The sequence below is a fragment of the Fukomys damarensis genome, unplaced genomic scaffold (assembly GCF_012274545.1).
Source record: "Fukomys damarensis isolate Sample0158 unplaced genomic scaffold, DMR_v1.0_HiC HiC_scaffold_1, whole genome shotgun sequence".
In the NCBI taxonomy this organism is placed as follows: domain Eukaryota; kingdom Metazoa; phylum Chordata; class Mammalia; order Rodentia; family Bathyergidae; genus Fukomys; species Fukomys damarensis.
Window position 1 is genome coordinate 36,253,446 of NW_022900913.1, and position 11,654 is coordinate 36,265,099.

At 37.4% G+C, this 11,654-nt stretch overlaps 1 pseudogene; it reads left to right on the top strand.

Moving 5' to 3' along the window:
* Positions 1 to 422: 422 nt before the first annotated feature.
* LOC104876131 lies at positions 423 to 7,306 on the top strand (annotated as a pseudogene).
* Positions 7,307 to 11,654: the final 4,348 nt, after the last annotated feature.

An 11,654-nucleotide genomic window follows, 5' to 3' on the forward strand; every position in this document is an offset into this window, starting at 1 on the left:
AAAAAGAAAAAAAAAAATCTGCCTTAATGGTGAAAACAGAAAGAAAGACAGACAGAGAGAGAACAAGAATAAATACAGCAAAAATTAAATTTTAAGACTGTCCTAATGCTTTTCTCTTGTCAGGAAATATGAATATTTGTGCTTATTTATTTGCATTTTGTTCACTTTTCTGTTTATCAAATTACTCATTAAATGTATTATATAAATTGTCCTCTACACCTGGCTCCCTGCTGGTCTCAGATCATAGCCAGATAAAACATAATAGTCTAAAGTCTCATATTTTTCTGAGAAAAAAATGGGGTGAAATTCTTTCCTGTAAGAGCACAAGGAATTTGGGTGAACTTAAAGACAATGTGGAATTCTTCAGGAGGACACGATGGGGCATGATACTCATGGAAGAGAGCAAGGGGACGTGAAATATCATGGCCTACTCTGCTTTCACTATGTTCTTCTCTGGGAAGCTCGAGGTTAATAGAACACTCACTCGGTCCACAGTATGTTGGAACTGGAACTATAGGGCAAAACTGTTATCTAGTGCTGGGTCATGGGGAGAATGCAGCAGCTGCTTGGATGTGCTGCTTAAGGCAGGAGCAGACAGCAAGAAACTCCTTAGTATCAGCTGTGTGCTTTACAGCAGTGCTTTCCTTGGGCTTCCTGGAAACCTCTAGGCATCCCTAGGGAAAGTTGAACAGTTTTGTGGACCTGGTGTTAGAAAAGGAGGAGAAAGGGACAAGTCTGAGAGTTAGGAGCTAAAGGGGAGACCTGCAAAGAAGCAGGCCACATATAAATGAGGTTCTTTCATACTAGAATCTCCCTATTTAACAAAACAATCTTGAAATTTTAGATAAGGCCATTGCTACAATGCTGTCCCTGGCTAAAGTACAAATGAGGTAAAATTAAATAGAGAAATTGTTGTTCACAGATGATTTAAGAAATCAGTCTTTCTGCTACCATTTTATTTCAACCTAATGGTCCTAAGATTTTAATATTTAGAAGCAAAACTCTTTTCTAAGAAGTAATTGAAACCATGCAGCTGATTAAATAAAAGCAAACTGGAAAATAAACACAATTTTAGCATACTGAGCTTGTGAATTTGCTGCAAAAATGTATCCATTGGGAAAACATCTTTGCAGTTAATTACCCCCCAATGGGCTTTAAACTAAAATTATTTCTAACCAAATTCAGATTTTACAGAGTCATTAAGCTTCCTCTTGAATAAAATATCTATTTGATTAAACATTGCTAAGTGTTCATGAAAAAAAACCAGAGCATTTTATCTGATGTATTATCTCCTTGAATTAGAGGCCAGGTACAAGGTACTGGCCCTCAGTGGCACTAACTGGCTGTACAGAGTTTTTCAAATGAATTATCAGTTTTATGACTCACCTCCCCCTCATACTATCTAGGAATAAACATTCTTGTTCCAGCAATCACACAATTGTACTGGGCTTCAAAGTAGTCAATATTTAAACATACAGTATGTTAAGGTGCCTCATAAAATTAAAAATGGCTAAATCATAAAGTGATAACTATCCAAAATAAGAAGCTGTTTAACCAACTTCCAACTTAATATAATGAACATTCACTATTCAGTTAAGTGGCTTTGAAGATGAGTGGTTTTATAAATTTAGCAATACTGTGGTAAAGGGAAGCTTTAGTAAAGTGATTTCCTAGAATATTATAATCATTAAATGTCCCAGGAAAAATCTCATGTCCAGAGGATTAATCTTATTCATTCCATTTGTCTGATGAGGCGAAAGATATCAACTTTATAATCATATCATAATTTATTCTATTTATTAAAGCTTTTAAAGTCAGCAGGCACAATTTTTTATTTAAAATTTTATAAATGTTATCAATCCTGGGATCTAGGGAAATCAAGACAAGGACTTAATTAAATTAAAGAGACTGTTCCAATACTGAGTAATGATTAAATACATACAGTGATAGAAATGCAAAGAAGAGTTCTATGTGATTTTGACAGTATTATTACATTTTCTTCAAAAACAATAACAAATGGGAAAGATTTTCCAACAGATAGATAAATTAATAGGTCAAGAACATGAAGGGTTACTAAAATTAACTAGGCTTAATATTACTTATTAGACTTACTAAACACTGCAAATACAATAAACAACAGAAGAGTTAAGGAAAACCAAGAACCCAAATTCCCACCAGGAGTATTCATTCAGTCGTAAATGGGCTTGTAAGCCTCATACTAAGACTCTAAAAATAGATATGTTTTGATTTATTAAATCATATCACATGAACGTGAATATTAGTTGAAGGTACCAATCTTTTACAATAAATATATATTATTTTTCTGAAATACATAATAGTCTGTATTTCTTGTTAATGTATATTCTCTTATTTTATAGCATTTTTTTTCTCAAGTTATTTGATAATGAAACTGTAGTGTAGGTCTTCTCAAATATTTTGCAATTTTTCCTTTACTGACAAGACCAGGTACGTTCAGGGTGGTATTGCTGTAATGCTGTCTTTACAAAACATTTGGAAAATGTCTTCTTGTGACCATCTAGTGGGTGCTTGGAAAATATGTTACTCATCATTATGTGTAGTGTGCCCAGCTCAGTGTCATGTATAAGACAAGAAACAGCTATTGAAACATATTAACCAGTGAGTTATTTGAAAAATTTAGTTGAAGTATTTTAAAATACAATTTAATGGCTGGGGACGTAGCTCAGTGGCACTGCTCCTGCCTCACAAAAGCAAGGTACAGAGTTTGATCCCCAGTACCAAAAAAAAAAATTAATGTCTAGATAGAAAGACTAAGAACTTCCAAAAGTGCCATGCAAAAATTCAAACTGTAATGCAAAGTATATCACTTCAACTTAAAGGACTTAATAAAGTATTTTAGAAATCAAGTAGTCTAATGGAAATATATAGTTACGTGCATCAATAAAACATTAATTTTTATTTTAATCTTTATGAAATATAAGGAGATGAGTTGTGAAGCAGTTCTTAAGTATTTCAGGTTTCAACTTTAAAGATGTAATATTTATATTTTATTTTAAAGAGACAATGAAATGAAAAATAAATGTTGAGAATCAGGAATTGTGGGTTATCCAATATGACTAAAATTAAAGGAAAAGAAATATCAATTATTCTTGAGAATGTAAGCACCTGAAATGCTCATGTATTTATAGTAGAAAATAAAATAGTACAACCACTTTGGAAAACTATGTCACTATCTAAAAAAATAGAAACATAACATATATCTGGAAAATCCCACTTTCAGGCCTATGTCCAATAAGAATAGGTGTGTACATCCACTAAACAATTTCCTCAGTTTAGAATACAAAAATTGGAATGACCTATATATACACAGAAAAGACACATTTTTATTATTCATACAAGAATTCTAAGCGACAAAGAAAAAGAATAGGCTACTGTTTTGTGTAATGAAATGGGGAAGTTTCAGAGGCAGTGTCATGGGCTAACTCCTGACAGCTCATCCTCCCAGGGGAAACAGAGGTTTTCTACGGTCCCCCAAAGGCCCACGTGCGGAAAGCTTGTGTCGCATAGTGCTATTAGGGGGCTGTGGAAGTTTTAAACATTGGGGCCCAGTGCACAGTCTTCAGGTCATGGAGGGCATGTACACCTGGAAGGGGATAGTGGATCCCAACCCCTATTCTTTTCCCTCCTGGCTTGGAAATGAACGGCCTTGCTGTGCCACTTGTGGACTCATCTGTGTTCTAACACCACGTTCCTAAAAGACTAGTCTGTATGTTCCCCTTGGTGATTGACTTTGGAAGCCTCGTGTGACATCCACCTGGTCACTCTCCTTTTAATCTCAACCTCAGAAAGACAGGTAGGGAGACAGAATTGCCTTCCCATGAGGCCAGCCCTAAGGGCCACATACAGATTCATGAAGAACCATTTCATCCAGGACCATTTCTGTGAGAAGGGTGTGAAATAAAGATTTTCAAATATTAGTAGATTTGTATCAGAAATAAATAGAAGGCACATCGAAAGGGAGTTTGCATGACTTCGCCTCCAGAGGGCCTGATACGGGCGCGGTTTCAGAATCTGTAATACTTACAGGTTCCTCAGTGGCTGATGTTGCTGGTCCAACATCTGCACTTTGAGAACCACCATGTTAATCCATAAAGTACAAAAGAGCAAGCAAACAAAAATTTTTAAAAGGTCATTTAACTTTTCCACAAGGTGTCTATTTGCCTTACATTTGCAAAACTAAAAGCCACTCAAGTGACTTAAGCACAAGCGTGAATGTGCACATGCACTCACACACACACACACACACACACACACACATACACATACACACACACACTCACATGGGAACCAAGTTTTCTGATCAAGGTGGTCTCTCTCTTTGCCCTTTGCTCAGAATAGCAAGACCAAGTTTTCTAGGCAAAGGGCTACAATAACCTCCTCCCTGTTTTTCTGTTCCTCTTTTTCTAACCCAAGAGTGAACTTATCTCCTCCCTGATAGTTGCTTAGTTAGAGATATTACATGTTTTGCTGAGTATAAAGAGTTTGCCTAATTGTGCAATCATATAGGGTGTTCTTTGAAAACAAAGAACATAGTGTCCCCCACTGATCTCCTTGTGGGTATTAGGTATTTCCTGTTTCCATCTTCCTATTCCCATAAGCATCCCAGTAATAATCATTAGTAATGAAAAATTAAAAATAGCACCAATAAAAAGAGAAAGCCTCCCCACCCCTATAAAATCATGCCTTGAAAGTGGGTCGGGGCCTTCAGTTGGAAGCCACTGTGATGGTGCCACTGGAGGTCCAGGCTCAAGTTTGCCTGGCTCGAGCCTGCAATAAACTCCTCATGTAATTACATCGGACTCGACTCCTTAGTGGTCTTTGGGGATATCACGATCTGGGTACAACACACACACACACACACACACACACACACACACACAATCAGCATCCCTAAGTTATACATTTCAAATTGAACTTACAAGGGAAGGAAAACATAATGAGAAATTCACCCTTAGAGTGAACTGAAACATTTGAGAGGAGATGCCGTTGGGTGTTCGTGAACTAGGGTAAAGGTGGAAAGAAAATTTCATTTTTTGTGTGCGAATTCTTTGTGAACAGTTTTTAGGTGGAGGACAACTGAGAGCAAAGCACTGCTTGCAGGCAGCTCCACAGCTGGAGCAGAAAGAAGAGTTAAGAAAGGAGGCAGGGAGTGGGGAATTCAGAAATGAAAGCAGGGCAGGATGCTACTGTGAAAGGAGGCAAAGCCACATTTTAAGGCAGGAGACAGCATAAAGGGCAGAAGGAAAATACAGTCTGATGAGGAAATCTTGGATTTTTAGACATAAGACACGGAAATTTTGGAGCTGGTGGCAACCTTATTGATGGCACAAAGCAGTTTTAAAAAATATTTGCCCATCTTCCTCAAGTATAACTATGTTTTATATATCAACAGATACCATACAAATAAAACACTAAAATGAAAGCTTTTTTTTAAAAAAAAATATTCTTTTCTTTTTTCATTTTTTTCAATAAGTATATTGGTACATTTTAGGTATACAGTACAGTTACATTCATCATTGGGATCTTGTACCTTTACATGTTGTATCTTGGTTCATATTTTTCCCCCATTCCCCTGCCCTCCCTTCACCCCCTCCTCCCTTCCCTATTTACAAAGACTTTGTTTCCATTTTTTCCTTTCCTCATATTTTTTCTTTTCCCTTCTTTCCTTTCCCCTACCCTTCCCATTTCCCCTACTCCTTTAGACCTTTTCTTCCTATATCACATTATCAATTATATAATTTGAACCTTATTTACACTTTTAGTTCTTCACACCAGAGAGATGATACGGAATTTACACGTGTGTCCTATTTACAAGAAATCCACTTTTCTATTTTCTTTCTACTTCATTTGGTCAAACAACAAGTTATCACATGAAATTGAAAACCTCTTGGCTAGACTAAGCTCATTTCGCTAAGCATGGTAATGCTGCAAAGATGCAAATCTGAGGCTCATTTGAAGGATATCTGACTCCTCTTTCAATGTTCAGCCAAATAAAGGGTCCTGAGGAAGTCGTTTGCCTTGGCTTTGAGTTTGTAAAACATCTCAAGCTTAACTGATTTTCAAACTTAAAGCTTTCAATGATTATTGTTGATTGTGCTATTATATATGAACATTAGATTTTGTTCTATCTATGCAGAAATCAGTACAATGAAAGCTTGCAAATATATTTTGTAAGTACACTATTTTGATTCCAGATGGTAGTGATTTTGTCTGTCTGATTATTGGTGTTTTCTGTGTTGTAGCTGTAGGCTCCTTGCTCAGAGAGCCTCACTAACTCCTACAAGTCCAGTTCCTTCAGTCTTTCCCCTGTACTGATTTTGTCTCCTGAGGCCTGGAAATAAGAACAAGGGTGAGCCCAGGAGAACTTGCTCAAAAGTAATTTGTGCAATGTTTGTCTGTGGGATGCTGGACAGGTACTCATCTTTGTCTCTGTTTTCCTCATGCCAAAAATCTAAACAATACTGCTGACTTTATGTACTGTCAAGTGAAATGCTATAAATATAGTACTATGTAAACAAGAGCTTACTATTTTTGCCTGCCAAGATGAGGCAGCCCTATGTCCAGCATAAAGTGTTCCTCGGGGGAGAATGCCTAAAGCAGTGGGTGCAAGAACCTGTCCCGTGGTTCCAACATCTTAGCTGGGGTGGCCTTGCATTAGCTGTCAGGGAAAAGACTGTGCGGTAATTGTCGCACCAAAAAAAGTTCCCTATAAGTTGCCGGATTCCAGTACAGTGACTCACTAACTCAAAATAACAGGGACGTTGGCTGTGGGATAACTGGGATGACAGCTGCCGGCAGATCCCAGGTACAGAGGGCACGCTATGAGGCAGCTAATTGGAAATACAAGAACGGCTATGAGATTCCTGTGGACACGCTGTGTAAAAGAATTGCTGATATTTCTCCAGATTATGCAGAGTGCTGAAATATGAGGCCACTCGGTTGTTGTATGATGTTAATTGGTATCGATGAAGGACAAGGCTCTCGGGTATACAAGTGTAAGGTTACTACTGTGTGTTCAAAGCCACCGCAGTAGGTGTGAAAGAAACTGAGTCAGCCAGCTTCCTTGGAAAATAAAAGTGAAGGAGAAATTTGATTGGACATTTGAACATTGGAAACTGCAATTACATGCCTGACTACTGTTCTCTCAATTGATTTTAAACCTTCAGAAAAAGAACTTGGAGTAGTGACAGACGAAAATCCTAAATCCAGGGTCATTATGGAAGCAGAGATTGACACTCACCTTGCTGCTGTAGCAGAGAGAGACTAAACTTTGTCATTAGTTTCCCACATCTATGAAGCCACTTGCCTGTGTGTTTGATAACAACACACCAACATTATGGAGGCCCTTGAACTGAAAGAGCCTCTCCCACTCGTGTTACCCAAGTGGTTAGGATTCTGTATAAATAAAAGTGGTGCTTTTGGAATAAAGTGCTGCTCAGTAAATGGCACTGTCTACACCCCTTACCACGTCCCTCATGGCAGCTCTTGTCCCAAGGACTCAGTACTGCTCTACACCACTTTTCCTAATGCTTCTGTGTCCCCTCTCCCTCTCCCTCACCCTCTCCCCCTCTCTCTCTCCTTCCCTTCCTCCCTCTCTCCCTGCGGGAGAAGCTAGCACAAGTGATTTGAGGGTTCTGTGAAGGGGGAAAGCGTCAGGTTTTCTCTGTTGAAAGAAGCTGCCCCTTCAGGAGACTCACCATTGAAAAGGTAAGGAAACAGAGGATCGGGAATAATTAAAAAGGGATTTTTCAACATAGCAAGTAGAAACTGTGACAAATTCTCTTTCATCCTGTCTCTGCATAGCTTTTCTCAATACTTCATGTTTTACATCTAATTCTTCCTACTCAAACGATAGGAAAACACAACTGCACTTCTCAGAGCCCAAGTCCTCAACTACCCACAGCCTGTGTGCAGGCAGAGGCTGGGTTTTCTTCATCTTACAACCCTCCCATGGCACCAACCCAATTGTCTTCACACAGAAAATTATTAATTGTGTGTGTTGAATCAGTAAGACTGGGTCATATTCAAATTTGAGATTGGGAATTACATAATTGTTTTCCTTCTGGAGCCCAGGCTGTTCTTAGGCAGAGAGAAATGAGTAAGCAGTCTGTTACAGAAAGAACAAACAATTCTTTGTTCTATAAAAACATTCACGGAAATGCTACCTATGGGGTCTTCTCAACAGATATTTGGGCAAACAGACTAAAAATAAAACCATGCTACATCTTCTCTGCCCTAACAGCTTCAACTCTGCACTTTGATTTGAAACATGGATTTGCTTTGAGTGCAGTACTCCTGACAGCTAAAAAAGTAAAACAAATATCCTTTGTGATACTTCAGAATATGCATGGCCCATGATTCAGGAAATGCTAACACCTGCTTAAAAGTTTCCAAAATAAAATTGCTGATGCTATTTAGTATGACTCGTGTCAATATTTTTAAAGGAAAAAAATCTAGACTTTTCTTTAGGACTGTACTAAATCAGGTATAAATAGACTAAGTTCCTCAAAATAAATTAATAATATTTATAGTGATCAAAATAAATGGTGAAATTAAATTAAATTTTAAAAAATTAATCCCTCTCAAATTATTTCCCCTCACTTAAAGCATACTTATCCATCATTCTTGCTACTTTCTTTAACAGTTCTTTGGTGAGTGTCTTTATGAGCTATGATCAAAAATATGGTGAGTGCTGCTACCGAGTGCCATCCAAATGAAAGGCAAACTCATAAAAACAATGCACTGTGTTTATCTCCGCCTATTCGGTGAACATAGCACTGTGTGACTCCTCGCTCTTCTCCAAAGTCAGAATAACCGTGGAAGATAAACATTTTGAACAAATTCAGGACATGGAGGCAGCCACAAGGGAGCAACTAATGATATTCATAAAAGAGGACTTCCAGAACTGCTTCAGAAACTGGTAGTAATGATGGAATACGTGTGTTCGGGGAGAGGGAGAGTATTTTGAAGGAGGTTAACGACAATGTGTCTTTTAGTGTAATAAATGTTTAACTTTAAATATGCATTGTATTTTCATTCACAATGAAGCTGTTTGTAGTTCCCAGAATATTCATACTCACAGACAGGCCTCATCTGATCTATTCTTTGTCATCATTCTGCGAATACATGTGTTATGTTTCCATTTAACAGATGAGGAAACTGGAGTACAGCGATGTGGCCGTTCCGAGGTCACCACCTGAGGCTAATTTTTCCACATCTTGAGTTCTTTGGGTCTTTAAATCTTGCAGCTTCACTAGAGATCTTCATTACTACATTGTTCTGGTTCTTCTTTATCCTATCTCAGTGCCTGAGAAAAATCTTGCTAATAAAGTACTTTTCCTCTGGCATAGTTACCATGTGATGGCAATTTCCACCTGGAATTAGAGCAGTGGGAAAAAATAACAAAAGGAAGATCGTAAAGAAAATCTGCTGATGATAGCAAAGGTTATGAAGGGGCTGGAATGGAAAATTCTGGGAAGCATCCTGAAGTTCTCCTTAAAAGCTACATAGCGCTTTATGCATAGGTATATTAACCATTTTTCTTCAGTCAGCAGTAGATGGCAGTGATCTAGAATGTAGAACCGCAGTAAGCAATTTCAGGTGAGATAAGGGTGGAAAATGACCTGAGAGTGTGCATGTGCTGTCACAATTTATGTACAACTCAGAAATTCTGTGGCACAGCATTAAATAAGAAAGTCTTAGCCAGACAGTGTGTGTGTGACCAGTGCCCTTCCACGGCCCTCCTATCTTCACAGTAGCACCAGATACTTTCATAACTACCAGGACTGATTCATGCCGTTCTCCCCTAATGGGGCTGCTTTCCAATGCTTTTCTATTGCTGCAGTAAGTGCCAATGTAGCTATATTACTTTGCTTTAATTAAGGTCTTTCAATTAGAATCTAAATCCTGCGTGCTTCATGCCAATTTCCATAGCTGTCAGCTTTAATCTGACATTTCAGAAAGCAGCATCTCAAATATCAAATATGCATTTCATATTTCACTTCTTTAAAAAACATTCATGCTGTGACAATTTGGGGCTCCCACGGATTCATTTATTTGATCATAAATTTAGTAATCAGTTAGTATAAAGAATGTAAAAGTTATTCTGGGAATAATTGGGGGAAATTTTAATTGTGAAATGGATATTAGATATTAGTAAATCATATAATTTCATTAAGTATCATTATAATACTGTGGTTTGTAGGGAAAATATTTTTTGAGAAATATTGAAGTATGCATAAGTAATGTGCCATTCTATCTGCAACTTATTTATTAATGGGTAAATATCTGGATGGATGACATATGATGGTTTATAAGATGATATCCGTGTACAGACTGTGATATATTTGAAATATGTGAGCTGGAATATTATAAGTGATAACGTAGATTAAACAAATATAAAAATCATTGTAGGTGAGGGGATCTATGTGCTGTTTTGATTTTGCGTCTTTTATGTATACTTGAATATTTTCATGAGAAAATTTATCCTGTACATGCCAAAGTCAGAGATGCAAGCTTGTAAAGAATCCAACGAAGGCTGATTTTATTCCTCAATAGTTTAATTAAAGGTATATACATAGATATAGTTATGGCAACTTATAATTAATATAGTACTAATTTAAGCAACAAGATCTGAAGGTAAAGAAGATGAAAACAATTCTGCCTGAAGATGTCAGGAAAAACTCTCCCACAGGACTGATGCTCAAAAACTATGCCCACACAGGAAGAGCACTGCAGACTCGGGTGAGTGAGGGGCCAGATGCAGGAGCATGAATTGGTCTGAAAGGGCTGGTAAACAGCCCCACAGTGTGATTGGAGCACTGAGTATGAAACATCAGTCTGGAAAGCCACACACAGGCTGGAAAGCTGACAAAAATGTATAATTCATTCCACTAAATACCTCAGGGTTTTTCTGTAATCAATGTGAATCTGTTTTTTAAAAAATCACTGGAAACAGAATGATATACTCATTGATCAGTTAGTTCCCAACTGAATTCAAGCTTCTGGGTCAAAACATCTTGTTGGTTGATACTGTTTAGCAATAACCTTAAAAAGTTTCCCCTTAACTAGAAGAAAATCAGGGTTGATTTTTTTCACTTGACTGATCTAATCCTAACTAATTTATCCCAGAGGGAGTATGTCATTATCAAACCAACAATGATTGAACAACTGTCAATGATAGAAAATAATACATGGATAGGTATGTATCATCTAAGAAAATATGGTATGCAAATTTAAGCATAAAAACTAGACCAGAGAAAAAGATAATTTAAGGATGATTGTCCATATTATTAAAAGATATTTACTTTTAAAGTTTTTTTTTAATTGAGTTTATTGGTACATTCTAGGTATACAGTACAGTTACATTCATTACTGGGATCTTGTGCCTTTACATGACAGGTCTTGTGAGTTCATCCACCATAAACACCAAAAATGTTTTCCCAAAGGTCATTGACTGCTCTCTAGAAGCATAAGAACAAACAGTTCTCCCAAGCTGCTAAAATGACTTGATTCTGAACTCCAGTGGCAATCGAAGACAAGGCCCAGAAACAGTTATGCAACAGAGAAAGAAAATTTCAATAAGCACTTTGCTTCCCCACCGCTGCCATCGGGTA